General features: G+C 35.0%; 1 pseudogene; it reads left to right on the forward strand.

Annotated features, from left to right (window-relative positions):
* Positions 1–687: 687 nt before the first annotated feature.
* Positions 688–17,190, forward strand: part of LOC110212562 (equilibrative nucleobase transporter 1 pseudogene) — a 44,151-nt pseudogene continuing 27,648 nt past the window's right edge.

The raw sequence follows: 17,190 nt of genomic DNA on the forward strand, positions 1-17,190 counted from the left end.
TCAAGGTTTAGGTAGTACCAGGTACAATAAGAAGATTGAGAATACAAATATGAGCATGAAAGACATTCCCTGCCCTCAGAGAACTTGCATTTAATGAGAGAAGACAAGGCACAAAGGGAAGTAGAAAGGGAGCTATGAGGATTGACATATATGAGGAAACATAGTTTGGAAATAATGGCTGCAAAGTTACTTGCATTATTTGTTCTAGGCAAGATGAGGGAAAATCTCATTTATCAAAGCACAGGTAAATATTTTAAGAGTCTGTTGGGATGGTAGGTAGAGAGGGGAGGTGAGAAGGTTGGCCAAAAGGCTGTAGGTGTAATAGTTTCAAAATGGTGGTCCACTGCTTTATTCACTGTATTGTGCTACCTGGATGAGCATGCCAAAGTTTAAACACATTTTTTCCCCATAAGAGAGGAAAGGATCTAAAGATCCTGTCCACCTGGCAGGTTAGTGCCCAGAGCCAAGGGAGCACAAATGATAAGGTGGTTTTACTTTAAGAAGCAGAAATGGAGATATCTCCTCCCCTAGGAATTTGGGGCCAACGACAAAAATACACACATGAAGAGAAGGCGTCTTATCAAGGAAGAACATTGGGTATTGTATGATGGCTAAGCCAGTTGAATATAACCTAGTTCCAGCTCCATAAGGCACTCTCAGCCACTGCTTCTCATCGCTACCCTCCTGATGGGGCTGCTGCAATGTGTTGCTTGCTTTAGGCTGATCTTTAGCTGGTGTTCGTTCTCAGAAAGTGACCACTATTTTGAGTGTCTGTGTAGCAGCAGGTCAACCAGACAAGCAATGCCACAGGGCAGGCAAGATGAAATGTTCAGGATTTATGGTTTTCACTCATCTTTCCCCTGATTTCCTTCTCAACAACCTCATGATGATCCCCAAAGGCTACATCTTTGACCATTTTGGAACCGCTGCCCTATTTCTCCATGCAGAGGCCAAACTTCTTGTGGCTATCTCCTCTGTAGCTATAGCACTGATAGTTTTTGCTGTTTTCCCAATGCTTATTGTTGGAGGTCTTCTGCTTCTGCTTATCAATTTTCCAGTGAGGAACCTATTTGGCAAACATCAGTCCACTATAATCACCCTCTACGATGAATCATTAGATCCCTTCTCTGCTGTCTTCCTTGTTAAGCTTCTATATCATTGGGCCGGAGTCTCAGGAGTTCCTTCTTCATCCTCTGTACCTTCAGCATCTGGCATCTCATGCATGCTTTCTTCTTTATGTCCAGGGAAGTCTAGTGCCTTGCAACTATAGTATGGCATAGATTGTTCAAGGTGAACTAATGGATTTCAAGGAAAGGAAGATGAAAGTACCAGGAAGGAAGTGATGGAGTTGAGGCAGAAAGCCAATGTTCTCTCCCCAGCTCTCCAGCGAGAGATATCCAAGAAGCAGCTAGGTGGTACAGTAGACAAAGCACCAGCCCTGAAGTCAGGAGGACCCGAGTCCAAATATGACCTCAGACCAAATACGTGATACTTACTACCTGTGTTACCCTGGGCAAGTCACTTAACCCTAATTCACATAAAAAAAAAGATTTCCAAGACTGAATAGAGTAGTTGTCCTTCTTTTTTGGAGCTGTGAGCAGTCTTGGTGATTCTTTTGGTACCTATTCTGGCTGTCTTTGATATAACTGTGGCACTACTTTTTCATTGAGATCCTCAACCCCTTGCTGAACCAGCTGACCCCACAGGGACAAGAATCAAGTCAGTACTTATACAAATAACTTTGACATCACTCAGCTCTTTGGGGTACTATGTGTCCCCTGCATTAGATTCATGTTTGACCACCTTAAAAAAACCAGCAAAAGGCAAGAGGACCTTTTCCAGGCTAGGTGGCACCTTATTTTCTAGTGTACTTTCCCATTCTTGGCTTGATGTTGCTGGAGACTAGTATAAATATGACCAAGAAAGAAATCTTTAGACTACAATGATATTCAATACTCTTTTGAGAAAAAAAATACATACAATTAATGTTATCCTTGAATTTTCAATTTGCTGGGATCCCAAAGTTTAAGAGTTTGTTAGGGAGTGTGAGGCAGTTCAGATTAAATTCCATAGGCCATAGTTCTGTTAGAATACATAGCACACTATCTACCTAACTAATGATTACACTTATCAGTTTCTCCATATGTTTCTTTACAATGATGCCTGCCATTCACACATAATACATATACAATATTTATGATATATACACACATGTTCATATACATATACATGTATGTACACACACATATATTATATATAGTTATATATAATAAAAGCTTTCCAGAGCTATGGGAACCAGATGTCTGCTCTATGAAGATGACAATTACATTCAACAAATCATGTATTCAACATTTCAACATTTACTAAATACAAAACACTAGAAATACGAAGATAGATATGAAAAAATTCTCCCTGGCATCAAAGATCTTATATTCTCTTGGGGATAACACAAATAAAGTGTTAAGTAAATAAAATATAATAAAAGGATCACTGATCTAAGTCAGAGATATAGAAAGCATTTTCTACTGTAGGATGTAGTACAAGGTTCAAGTCTTGAAGGAAGTGAGATTTGAGTTAGAGGGGAAAAGAGTATTCCAAACATGGGAGATTTCTAACTTGTTCAAAAGCGAAGTAGTGGGAGATGGAATGCAGAGTTTGGGGAAGAACAAGCAGGTCAATGTAGCTGAAGAGTACAGTGTTTAAAGTTGAATAATATGAAATAAGTCTGGAAAGGTATGCTGAGCCAGATTGTGGAGGTTTGTAAATGCCCAGCTGGAGAGTTTATATTTCATACTACAGAAAACAAAGACTGCTCAATTTTTTTTCTTTCTTCAAGTACTGAATACTCCCCATTTTCCTTTCCTTTCAACAAGGAATAAGCAGTCAGTAAACAATCAGCATTTATTAAGCATCTACCAATGTACCATGTACCAGCACTATGCTAAGTAATGGAGACACAAAGAAAAAAAATATCATCGCACCCAAGAAGCTTATATAATAATAAAGGCTACGACATTTAACTAATAACAGAAATAGATAGATATATAGATATGTAGATAGATAGATAGATAGATAGATAGATAGAAAGATAAATAGATAGATACACATACATATATACATACATATAAACACATACATATATAAACACATAAAAATAAATCCATAATTTAGTAACTTTCAGTCATCTTACTAAGAAAACTTAGATCATTATATATGAAATTCCTAAACTTCCCTTCTATTAGAATTTTGAATGCCTTTATTACTTTTTTCTTATCTGCAGTCTCAGAGGAAGAACTGTCCCTCTGATGTCTTGAAGTAGCCCTTCCTTTTTTGTTTTACCTGTTCCCACCATCCTTTATGTCCCCAGGTACCTTATCCCTTCAATTACTCCCTATCTCTCATTTGTATTTAATCTCTGGCCTGGTATCAGTTCCTTCTCCTAAATTTACAAACATGGTCAGTTCTTTCCTATTCAAGTGAATTCATTCATTTAACTTTGTGTACCGTCATATATCACATTCTGCCTTTCATTCCTATGTAGAGAGAGCTCTCTACAAATCTTATCTCATTTCATCCTCACAACAACCCTGTAAGCTAGGTGCTATTATCCTCATTTAACAGTTGAGTCAAATAAGGCAGATAGAGGTTAAGTGACTCACCCAGGGTCATGTAGCTTGTAAGTGTGTGAGGCCAGATTTGAATTCAGATATTCCTGACTACAGGACCAATACTCTATTCTCTGTGCCACCAGATGCATTTCTATAATTCCTTTTGAAAGAGCAATCTACATTAGCTACTCAAATTCCTCACTGCTCATTTACTTCTATATTCCTTTCCTTCTTACTTGCATTCTACCACTCTAATAAACCATCTTCCTCCAAGGTCACTAGTGATTGTTACTTCATTGACATCCACATGGCATTTGGCATTTTAGAACACATCTTCTTTCTCTGTAACCTCTGCTTAATTCCATTGACAAGGTATTCAAGAGGGATTTTCTTTGTCTATCTTATTGTCATGCTCCAACTCTTCAAAATGTCTATAATTTAAGGTACTGTTTCAGATTTTCTTTTCTCCCTACAATATTTCTTTTGGTGACTTCATCTATTCCTGCATTCTTAGCTATCTCTGCAAAGATGACTACCAAGTCATGAACAATCTCTTCCCATGTATCAAAGTTACATATCTCCATCCATAAGTTATATCAGAACAGAAGACAAAACATGTTTAAAACCACTCATTTTACCTCTAAAACTTTTCCCCTGCATAATATCTCTATTTCTTTTAAGGCATCAGAATCCTACCAGTTTCCCAGGCATAGAAATTTAGTTATTTTTGATTCTTCTTCCCTTCCTCAACCTACAACTCTAATCAGCTAAAAAAAAAAAAGCAGATAGTATTTCTACTTTCATAATACATCTTGTATTCAACTTCTAATTTCTGCTTCCTCAACAACCTATAAAATTTAGGCCCTTGTTCCTATAAACTTTTTTATGAAAATCTCTTAACTCTTCATCTTATCTCTAATTTTACATTCATTGCTCTGTTCATATCTCTTCTAGATTTAGAACATTTAGTGATTTACTATCATCTACTGAGCTAAGTATAAATGCTTGGACCTCCAAGAATTCAATCCAACCTACTTATCCAGTTTTATAATATCTTATTCTGATTCACACATTTTATTGTTTTATTTGGACTAATCCTTTTTCTCCATTCTTGTTCTACCTTCTCCTGTTTCTGTGTCTTTATCCATGCTTATGCCTAGAATAATTGAAGACTTGATGATTAGGCTATCAAAGGTTCACATGTCCAAATCCTAATACACATCAGTGGCAATGAGCCCTTTAAAACTTTTGAAAAAAAATATTTGATATTTCCTTAAGCCTTTGTCCTTCTGCAGTGCTAATACCAAGCAATGAGTTTCCTGAAGTCACCAAAGTAGAAAGAGTGAGTTGCAGCATCAATACTAATTATATTGTTATAAATGCAATTTCAATTGTGATACAAAACTCAACCTCCCATTTCATAATATGGTACTATTATGCCATGTACATAATATGTGCATAAAGTAATTGAATAAATTGAGTAATACAAATTTCACAAAAACAAATAGGACTGATATTAAAACAAAGCCTATTAGAAACTAATCAAGTTCTTAAAGGAAAGAATTTTTTTTAAAAATCATATTTAATAAGTAAACCTTTTATTTTAATTAACAATTATTAAAATGATAATTTCTATTGCTGCTAAAATGAGACCGTGCTGCAGGTTGAAAACTAGTGAACATCTTTTAAAAGCCAACACACTTTAATAGTCTTATTCTAAATCCCTATTTGGGCAGTTTAAATGGTAGAAATATGGACACCCCTATAAACTCTATACATGCTACAAAGTACTATAATTATTATCAGATAATTGCTTTACCTTTTTACTGAATGACTTCAGACAGCGAAATTTTCCATTTAAAGATTTTTTTCTATAAAGTTCATTTCCTGTTCACAAACAAACTCACTACAGGCTTAGTGGCAATATGTCTTTCTTATCTTGAACATTGGTGTGAAGGGTGAGATGATTGTCAGAATGAACTCACTGACAGGCAGATACCTTTCTTCTTCATCCATCAGGCCCCTTTTTTCAGCTGGAGGTGGTAAGAGTGCTCAGGCCTGTGGGATGAACAAGGAATGATCAAGGATGTGACTGATAAGTCCAAACTGAGAGAAGCCCTGGAGACACAGTGGAGCCTCTTTCTGTGTAGATTCTTCTCAAGTTCCATTCTGTACTTCAGAGTATTTTTCCCAAGTAGAAATATATGAAAGTCTGAAATACTTGCAAACTATTCACGTACCATATCCTTTGTAGTAAGCATCCACTGTTAAGTCACACCATGGTTTTTGGGAAAAAAAACTGTCATAGACCAGAATTTTTTGCTTTTCCTATTTTATGTCTTGCTGATGCTAGCAATAAAAATTACAATACTTGGGCTATTTTCTTTATTTGGGGAGTGGGAGTCTAAACCCATGATACAATTACGATAGAGAAATCTGAGTATGAAAACTTCCTCCACTATACAAAACAGAATCTTTGCTACATCTTAAAGCAATATCTATGTTAGATCTTAATGAACTGCTTGGAAACATAAAGAGGTTAAGTGACTTAGCCAGGGTCACACAGCTAGTATTTGTTGACATGAATTCAGATAGACCTGTCTCCTAGAGCAGCTCTTTAAACATTATATCTCTCTGATTCTCACTTAGACCAACAAAATTGTGAAATGATATGTAGTATACAAAATGCCACATAGCTTTGACTAATTGTATTTTGCAGTCTGGATTTGGTGTGGCTGTCTATTCAAGCTATTTTTTTTTAATTTGGAACATCTTTTACCCCTGCTGTTTCCTCTTTTAGACTCTTACCTTTTTGTGGATTCTTTCAAGTCACATTTCTTCAAGGAAGCCTTCACAAACAGTGAGAGTGTATTAAGTTATCTCCCTCTCTGGTCTTTCTTTTAGAAATATTGAGTGAATTTTGAAATGATCACAGTCTGAAGCCTATGGACTAATCTGAAAAAAGACCTTACAAGTCTTCAATTGTCAATTCCAGAATAATTTCCTGCCCCCTCTTTGATGATCAACCCAGAAAAGAACTTCCTGAAGTAATTAAGACAATGATTGTACTGAACAAAAGGCCTTGATAGATAGTCATTGAGCAGATTAGGGGAAACATATGACTAAGCAAGAAGTCTCTTTGGTTGCTTTAATTAATGGAAATAACTCTCTATTCCAACTTTGACTACCTGGAAAAGAAAATCCTTAAAGGGAGTAAATGTACCAAGAGTGGTGACATGACTTAAAGACATGATACTTCAAGGGTATGCTGAAATATAGGTAAATACTTTTCTATTTAATAAAGCAAATACTAAATGATCTGACATTAATCACCTTAACTATGTTTTATCTCATTGTCTTTTGCCCATGTTTTCCATGTTCTAGGAAAGGTATAACTTTAGCTCTGTAATGGCTTGAGTTAGAGGACTGTTTTCAGAGTCATGAGGTCACTCTGTCTTTTCTTCTAGGTTTCTCTAACAATAAGACAATTCATGTGGAGGAACAAAACATCAAGAATTTTTGGGGCATAAACACAACCACATACATATGTAAGAAGTTGGGGTTTAGCAAAGCAGTGTCATAAAAATATTATTGACTAAAAAATGAACAAAAAATTGCCATTTGAACAGATTATATGCATAAGACATAGAAAACATGAATATTAATAGAGTGTTTGATAAGGTCAAGAACTGCAGCTATTTGGATGCGGAAACATTATTCAACAAAATAAAAAAAATAGGGAAAACTAGAAAGCAATCTTTTAGAATTCAGGTTTGTACTAACATCATACTATATTCCCAAATGTATTTTAAATGATTATGATCTAGATATTAAAAATCATATCAGAAAGAGACTAAAAAGAAAGGGAAGGAGCTTTTGTTCATGATTAGAAAGAGGCAGAAGATTGTTTTTTTAAAGAAAAAAATAGAGAAGGGACTGCAGGAAATAAAAAAAATATTTTTTTCTAATATAAACAAAATCATTTCAGTTAGATTTAGAAATGACACACAACTGGGGGCATTTTTGTAATAATATTTTCTCAAAATATTGTGATATTCAAGATATAAAATTAACTGATTCAAATACATAAGAGTAAGAGACATTTCCCTATGTATATATTATCAAATGGTATGAATAAACAACTCTGAAAAGAAGAAAGGAAAATTATTATTAACTACATTTTCCCCCAAGTAACCAATGACAATAGAAATGCAAAGTAAAGCAACTTTGACATTTTATCTCCACCCTATCAGAGTGGCGAAGATGGCAATAAAGGGAAATAACAATGAATAGGCATATGGCAGTACAGGTAAGCTAAGGTACTGTTGTTTTACCTAGGATATGGCCAATCATTTTGGAAAACAATTTTAACTGAACAAGAGATAAGGCATAAACCTAAAGGAGTTTCATGACAAAGGGAGATAGACTATATACATTAAAAAAAATTGGCAACATTTTGTTTTCTTTAAAAAAAATCAAAGGGACTATACATCAGTTGGGAAATGGCTGAGTTTCTTATGGAATATTAACATAATAGAACATTATTTCATTCTAACAAATAATGATTGAGAGTAGAGAGAAAGACAAAGGAGAGAGAAAGAGGAAGGGAGGGACAGAGGGAATGAGAAAGAGAGAAAGAAAAACCTGAGAGGAAATATGAACAACTGAAGAGTTAAATGAACATACCCAGCAAAACAATGTATATGGTGATGATAATGTTTTAAAAGGAAACAACTGTGAAAGACTAAAGAATTATGATTATTACAATTTTGGTTTCCCAAATTTTAGCTGAGAGCTAATGGACTAGAAGCACAAAATGAGAATTAACATTTTCTGACACAAAGTGTGAATTTACTTTGTTTGACTATGCTTATTTGCTATAAGAAAAGTCGTTGACGTTTTTTTCCTGGAGGATGGATTTTGTGGGGGGAGTGAAGAGTAGAAACAATGATACTCAAAAACAATGAAGAAAAGAAAGGAACGTCAAGGAAACATTTAAATAGTTCAGAGAAGAAGGGAGACCACCAGATGGGTAATGGAGTAATAGTAGTAAATCAATAGTGTAAAATTTATAACAGACTTTTATAAGAGCCAAATGTAGTAGAAATTTAAAATTTCATATGCATCCTTTTTTCTGTGTTTCCTTGTATAGGGAAATATGTATAATTCTTGATATTTGTGTAGGTTGGTAATATTAAAAAGGAAATTTCAATAAAAAGGTTGGCAATGAATACTTGTTGATTGATTATACAATAACTTTATTTCTGCCTGTTGAATTCTAAATAATTCTTTTTTAAAAAAACATTTTTTTCAAGCAACTGGGAACTTGCCCCGGGACACACAGATAGTGGTAAGTGTTTGATCTGAGGCCAAATTTGAACTCAGGTACTTCTGACTTTAAGGCTGGTGCTTTATCCATTTCACGGCTTAGCTTCCCCTTAATAATTCTTGAAAGTTCAAAGTAAATACCACTTCCTTTATGAAACCCTCCTTAATCTACTTAGCCTTTCTCTCTTCCTTCTTACATAGCATTTTGTTCATTTGTTATGCTTCAAAAATGTTTTATTTTAGGGGTTTTAGTTATCATTTTTTATGTATGAATAACATTTTCCCCACGTTAAACTGATAGAGGGAGGATCACAACTCCTTTTAACTTTTAAATTAGCCCAGTACTTAGCATGGTGTTCTTTACCCAATAGGGGTTTAAATAAGTATTTGTTGAATTTTTCTACTTTTGGAGTACCTTGAAAGTCAGCAAAAGTTTGTTTCCAACAGCCAAAAACAGAGAAAACTTTTGAACAGGGAAATGCCGTGATAAGAGCAAGAGTTTGGGAAGATTCATTAAGGAAAATGATTTGAAGAAAAATTTTCTCTCAAATGTTAGAATGATATTAAGAAATTGTTTACTTAGGCTAGGACTAAGAAAGCTTTTCCTGACTTCCTGAAATACAGGCAGTCATCCAAGGTTCAGAAATCAGGCAGCCAGCAAAATATAGTAATCAATATTTTTTTTTCTTTGAAGAGAAATGAATTAAAAGAGAAATTGTTCTTAATTTTTAGGCAAACAAGGCAGATTTATTTTTAAAAAGAAAATGGGATTTGAGATACAATACACAAAAGCCCAAGCCAGGCCAATCATTCAAAACTAAAACGGACAGAGAACATAAGGAGCCATTAAGATCATCCCTAAGTTGAAAATGTCTGCTTTAATGGTTTATTTAATGTAGGGGTATATACAGTCCTGAGGTTTTGGATATAGAGAACGTTAATCAAAAGAAACCAGAGGGAAAACAAAACAAAACATAGTATCAAATGCAGCAAACTGCCAATGGGAGAAGGGTAGGAAATAAAAGTTTAAAGTCTATACAGGGAGTTTCAGAGGAGGCTTACTAAAATATGTTTGATTTTCCCCAAAGGGAAGGGAATATAAATATTTACACAGCACCTACTAAATACCATGCAATGTGGTGTTTAAAAAAAATAACCTCATGTGATCCTCTCAAGAACCACCCTGTCATGTATCCATTTGTTATTTGAGGAAACTGAGGCAAAAAGAAGTTATGTGGCTTGCCCAGGGTAACACAAGCTAAGGAAGTATATGAGGTCAAATTTGAACTTAATTCTTACTGCCTCTTGGCCTAGTACTGTACCTACTGTGCTACCAGCAGCCTCTGCTGTCCAGAGAAAATGATTTCATTAATATGACATGATATCATTTAAAATGGCCACATTATGGTGAGCTAATAGGATTTATTGACCTTTTAATCCTTTTATGTCTTTAAAGAGATAAACTTCACCCAGAAAATAGTGGTCCTTCCCAGTGATAAATGCATGACTTAGAAATATTTAGATTTTTGTTAAACAAAAGTATAAACTAGAACACTAAATCATTGCTATCTCTACCCTTAGTAGACTTCTTAGGGTTATCTTTATGTGACATCCAAAGCAATACCAACATCAATAGGTAAAAGGTAGAAATATTTGTTGTCCATAGAACATAAAGGATGAATACTACCACCAGTTATGTGACTTACCTAAGAGCTTAGTACAGCAGAACACAGTCAATAAGTCAGCATACACTTGTGAAACACGTCAATGTCCTGAGTACTATACTAAGCTCTAGGAAAACCAAGAAAGACAAATCCATAGTCACTGCTATTAAGGAACACGCAGCCCAATGAAGGGACAACATGAAAATGACTATATTCATATCAGTTATATACAGTGTAAATAGAAGTTAAACTCAAGGGAAAAGTTCTGGTAGGGGAAAGGAACAGGAAAGACTTCCTGAAGAAAGCATTATTTGAACAGAGATTTGAATGATGTCAAAGAACGCCAGTTAGGCAGGAGGCATAGCTGAGAAGAGAATTCTTTCCAGGCATAGGAATTCAGACACTAAAAAGTCACCCAGTTGGGAAATGGAGTGTCATGAATGAGAAAGAAAATGAATGTCACCAGAATGTATAGTGTGTGATGGGGAGTAAACTGTTAACAAGACTAGATGGGTGCCTGTTTATCAGGTAGCAGATAAGGCTCCCCTGGGGAAACCTCTATTGACACTGCTCATGAAGAAGAACATCTTTGTTTCCTTTCATTCAAATGTCGATTTCCATTGCTGACTGCCTTTCTTAATACTTCTCACATATTTGTCTTAATCTACTCACATCTTTCTGCTTGTTCCTTGTCAGAAACACTTGCCAAATGATACTGGGAAGTTAAGGGCCGAAGTGTCTCCTTTTAGACTACACAGTGATCAAAGTTAGTATTGTGGCCTCATAACACCATAGTCTCATGACTGACGTAATTACTGGGATACATAAAAGGAGTTCCCCACAGCACCATGTTTATAAGGAAGAGACAACTAAGCAAACTGGGCAGGCTAAGAGGGAATGGTGAAAACTTGAAAGCTGACCAGCTATTCTGACTCTAATTTTGAAGTCGAAAGGAAAGAAGGAGTATTAATAAGTAGAAAGGAGTGTAGAGGGTTTTGAGGCTCTGAAAATGAGATGCTATATTAACCAAATGTGCTCTAATTATTGGTAATTATAATAGCCATTATAGTTATTATAGCAATTCTTTGTCTCAGCTTACCTGACATCTCACAGAGCAAGACCACTATAGTTTCAAGCCTTTTATTCTTAGCATTCACAGCTGCCTAAGAACAGTCATGGCCATTTTCCCAGCAATATAAAGTGACCTTATGCCCTCTACTTCTTCCTTCCCTTATACGATGCCATTAGCAGTTTCTGTGCGACAGCCAAAGGCCTGTTAAAAGGTAGAAATGTGATTTTGATCTTTTTAGTTTCTCACTAAATTACAGAATCAGTTCTCTGGTTGGCAGCTGCTGACAATTTTATAACAGTTTATTTTTCAGTTCCTATCTGAAAAGCACCAATTTATGGTTTAAGGTGCTCATTTATATCAAGACAGGACTCACAGTGGTTAGGTAGGTCACTCTTGTAAGCACTTGGTTTGGAAGTGACCTTCATGTTCAGAATTTGTTTTGCAGAGCAAGGGAAATATTAAATATACTTTAATTTAATTTTTATTTTTGTGTAGGCAGCTTCATTAAAAAAATATTCAGCCTTCTACCCTCTGGGAATAAACATTATTCAAAGAAAAGTAATTTCTCTCAGATCCTGCAAAATTAAAGCCTTTAGAAAGGGAATCATCCTACTTGAAAATATCATTGTTAACACATAAATACTCTCAAAATTAGGGGCTAAGAACAGCATATCTGAAAGGCAATAGCTAATGCAATTTTTCATTCACCTATATCTTCTTTTACTTACTGTTTTTAGAAAAATAAAATGTACTCCTAACAGAGTTCTTAAAACCAAAGTAAGATGGGGGGGGGGGATGAAATACCACTCTACAAAGAAAGAAGACCTTGACTGTTAGCATTTTCCAAATGCTTTCCTTACATATCAAAACTTTCCTTTCTATATTTAATTTTTTTTAGAAAGCAAATAAAATACAATTTTCATTTTTTGTGCTTAAGGGCTAAAATTTGAGAAACTTAAGGAATTAAAAAAACACATTTATTACCCTAGTTTGTAATGACATGTGTTCATTGTGTATTTTATATAGAGTTCCTAATATGACAATTTTCTAAAACATAAACAAGTTAGTAAAAAGAAGCAAATTTGGAGACCTTAATCTTTCAGCCAGCTTTGTGCCATATTCCTCATTAGGTTTCTCTCTGACATTTTTACAACTTTGCAGGCTCAAAAAGAATGGATACATGTATTCACTTTGGTAAACTGAAGTAAAAACCTATCATTTACCATCATATTTAAACTTCATAGGGATAATGATATTCTCACCTGAATGTCTTGGCATCCTATGGACACTTAATGGACACTGAAACAATATTCAGGAATAGACAAATTACTAACAAGGGCAACTAATTTAAAATTATATTATAACACACATCACTAAGTAGTGGGGTTCTAGGGAAATAAGGAGCCTTGATCTTTATTTTCACTTTCAATATTTTTCAATATTGTTTCTGCTATCACTACCACCACCACCCTACTATTACTACTACAGCTATTTATATTTAGAAACTGTGTGGTATCATTTATAGAAAGCTGACTTTTGACAGTGACCCTGAGCAAATCACTAACACTTTCCATACTTTAGGTAATTCTTTAATTCTTTAAATTGGAAATCTAGTGCCTTTCCCCATTGATGGAGTTCCTCATGGGCTCTTACATTAATAAAACTTCCCATCCCCTTGATTACTTTTCTTTCTCTCTTCCCCTCTTTCCTGTCCCCCTCATCCTTCCCCTTCCCTTCCCCTCTATCACTATTCAACTATATCTATGTATTAATAGTGTTTACATTAAAACATTCTATGTAATCTTATTTTATCCTAGAAATAGCATTTATAGTAAGCAGTATAAATATACTCATTTTACATATGTGCTTTATTGCAGCTTATAGACCGTGGCTTACGCACAGTCACCACAACTACTACAAGATGAAACTAGGACTTAACCCTACCCTTTTGGACCTCAAGTCTAGTGCTCTTTCCATTATCACATTGCCTCTCAAATGAAAAAAAGGGAAAAAAGAAAGAAAGAAAATGACTGAGTAATACTCCATAAGTTAATTTATAGGTAGATTGGACCCATTTATTCCCAACTTAATACTACTGCCAAGTATGCCATAGAACTATAGGGAGTTTTCTAAGAGTTTGTTAACAATATGGCAGAAAGTATATACATAAACATATACACACAGATCCACAAATGTATATATGTGTACCTACACACACATACATACATATACATATACACACACACACACACACACACACACACACACACACACACACACATATATGCAAAAAGTGATCCATCAAAGAAGGAAATGACAAACCATTCCAGTGCCTTTGCCAAGAAAACCCCATGGAAAGTTGGACAGCATTAAAATGATAAAAAAGATGACATCAGCAGATGAGCCCCTCAAACAGGGAGTTGTCCAATATACTACTGGGGAATAAGAGGACAACTATAAGTAGCTCCAGTACTAATGAAGCAGCTGGGTCAAAGCTGAAAGGAAGCTCAGCTGTGGGTACATCTGGTCACAAAAGGAAAGTCCAACGCTATAAAGAGCAATATTGCATAGGAACCTTGAATGTAAGATCTACGAACCAAGTTAAACCAGATGTGGTCAAACAGGAGAGGCAAAGATTAAATTTACACATCTTGAGTGTCAATGAAATTAAATGCATGGGAATAGGTGAATGTAATTGAGGTAATAATTACATACTATTGTGAGTAACAACCCCTTAGAAAAAATATACAAGCCGTCATGGTCAATAAAAGGGTAAGAAAAGTAGTACTGCAGTATCATCTCAAAAATAACAGAATGATATACATTTGAATCCAAGGGAAACTCTTCAATATCACAATGATACAAGTCTCATGGCAAAGAGGCCAAAGTTGATCAGTCCTATGAAGACCTACAAAGCCTTCTAGAAATATATCCCTCAAAAAAGATGTCACACTCATTATAGAAAATTGGAATGCTAAAGTAGGCAATCAAAAGATAATTGGGGTAACAGGCAAGTTTGGCCTTGGAGTACAAGATGAAACAGGCTAGAGATTAATAGAGTTTTTGTTAAGATAACTCACTCACTGGTCATAGCAAACATTCTTCTTCAAAAACTCAAAAAAGGTGACTTGACACACAAACATCACTAGATGATCAACATATAAATCAGATTGATTATATATGTTGCAACCAAAGGTGGATAAGTCTATAGAGTTAGTTAAAACAAGACCTGGAGTTGATTGTGGTTCAGTATTTGAATACTCAGTGATTAAATCTCAGTCTAAAAAATACAAATTTTTTTTTGAATGGAGAATAATTTTGAGTTCTGAATATAAGATATAAAACTAAGCATATTTTTCTTGTTCTGGTGTGATTTTGGAGATTTTTTGCATTATTTGGCACTTCTTATTTTGTATACATATAAGAATCATAATTTTTTTAAAAAGACACAAATTTTTCCAATTAAAAAAAGCCACAGACCCCTTTCAAAAATAGACTCAGCTATTGAAAGATAAGTACACTAAATTTTAAGTCCATGCATACCTCACCCCAAATTCAATGAAGACATTCATGTTCGGTACAAGTAAATAGACAATTCCTAATTCCATTGATCTGTGCTTAAGTGACATAAGGGATTTTGTATGGAAATGCTTGATCAGACATGCAGGTGGGTGATTCTGTGTTAAGATGGACAGTCTGTGTACCACTGTTATAAATAGGATTTTAAAAAAAGCATCTAGAAGAAGGTCTTTTGAATGTTGAATTAAGCTTCTTCAAGAATCTCTAATAAACTATAGACAGAATTTCACAGGCTGGAAAATCCATGAATTTGTTGTGATCTATACAGATGGAGAAAATACCAACATTAATGAGATCATAGAACTCTTGAAGTTGGAATATTAAGATATTTTACATATACTATGGATTTATTTACTCTAACAAAAGGGAATATCAACCCCATAAAGAATGTAAGAGTCCTAAGCTAGAGGATGGCTAAACGAGTAATGTGTTTGTATGTTGGAAGGCTCATGAGAACTGGGGCTGGGGCTGCATGGGCAGTGGAAGGGGAAAATTAGCTGAGACTAATGAAAACTGGGTATGCTAGATGCATTGCTTTAGCCCTGAGAGGTGTATCAACTTTCTCCTTTAGTCACTAAGGCTTCAGGAACATAAAATTAGGAAGTAACACACTTTCCAATTGCTTATAGTTGAGCTTATTTTGAATGATAATGTTATTGTATAACTGTATATTATATGAGAGGCAAAGGAGCCAGGTAGAACCTAGATTAGACAGATCACCATTGTCTGACTGTATTTCACAGTGTTTTTGTAGGTGTTCTTCCTGTGCTTTCTATTTCCCTAGATATCTTTTCTGGTAAGCCCATGCTAATGAATTCCTCAAGTGAAGAACACTAATAGAGACAAATCTATGCCACCAAGTTAGTGACAACTACATTCTTCTTTTTAAATTTAATTAATTTTATTTATTTTATTTTTCAACATTCACTTCCACAGGATTTCAAATTCTAAATTTTTTCCCCCTCTTGCCCTTCCCCCTACTCCAAGATGGCATGCATTCTGAATAACCCTTTCCCTGATGTGCCCTCCCTTCTTTCAACCCCCCCCTTTTCTTATCCCCTTCCCCCTCAATTCTCCCGTAGAGGAAGATAGATAAATATACCCCATTGCCTGTATATCTTAATTCCCAGTTGCATGTAAAAGCAATTTTTAACATTTGTTTTAAAAATTTGGATTCCAAATTCTGTCCCTTCCTCCTTCCCCACCCACCCTCATTGAGAAGGTAAGCAACTGGATATATGTTATACATGTGTAGTCATGCTAAACACTTGCATAATAGCCATGTTGAGAAAAATTAACTACATTCCCCTTCGTCCTATCCCACCTTCCATTTATTCTATTCTCTACTTTGACCCTGTCCTTCCTTAGAAGTGTTTGCTTCTGATTACCCCCCTCCCCCAATCTGCCCTCCCTTCTATTATACCCCCTCTCTTCACCTTTTCTCCACTATTTTCCTGTAGGGTAAGATAGATTTCCATACCCAATTGAGTGTGTATGTACAACCAGGTAGGATTTATGCCAGGAATGCAGGGCTGGTTCAATATTAGGAAAACTATCAGCATAATTGATCATATCAACACCAAAACTAAGAGAAACCACATGATTATCTCAATAGATGCAGAAAAAGGTTTTGACAAAATACAACACCCATTCCTATTGAAAACACTAGAGAGCATAGAAATAAATGGAGTCATCTTAAAATAAGTAGCATCTATCTCAAACCCTTATCAAGCATTATATGTAATGGAGATAAGCTAAAAGCATTTCCAATAAGATCAGGGATGAAAAAAGGATGTCCATTATTACCACTGTTGTTCAATATGGTACTGGAAACATTAGCTTTAGCAATAAGAGAAGAAAAAAAAATTGGAGATAATAGAATAGGCAAAGAAGAAACAAAGCTATCACTCTTTGCAGATTATATGATGATATACTTAGA

Source organism: Phascolarctos cinereus, unplaced genomic scaffold (genome assembly GCF_003287225.1).
Source record: "Phascolarctos cinereus isolate Bilbo 61053 unplaced genomic scaffold, phaCin_HiC Scaffold_4;HRSCAF=312, whole genome shotgun sequence".
In the NCBI taxonomy this organism is placed as follows: Eukaryota; Metazoa; Chordata; class Mammalia; order Diprotodontia; family Phascolarctidae; genus Phascolarctos; species Phascolarctos cinereus.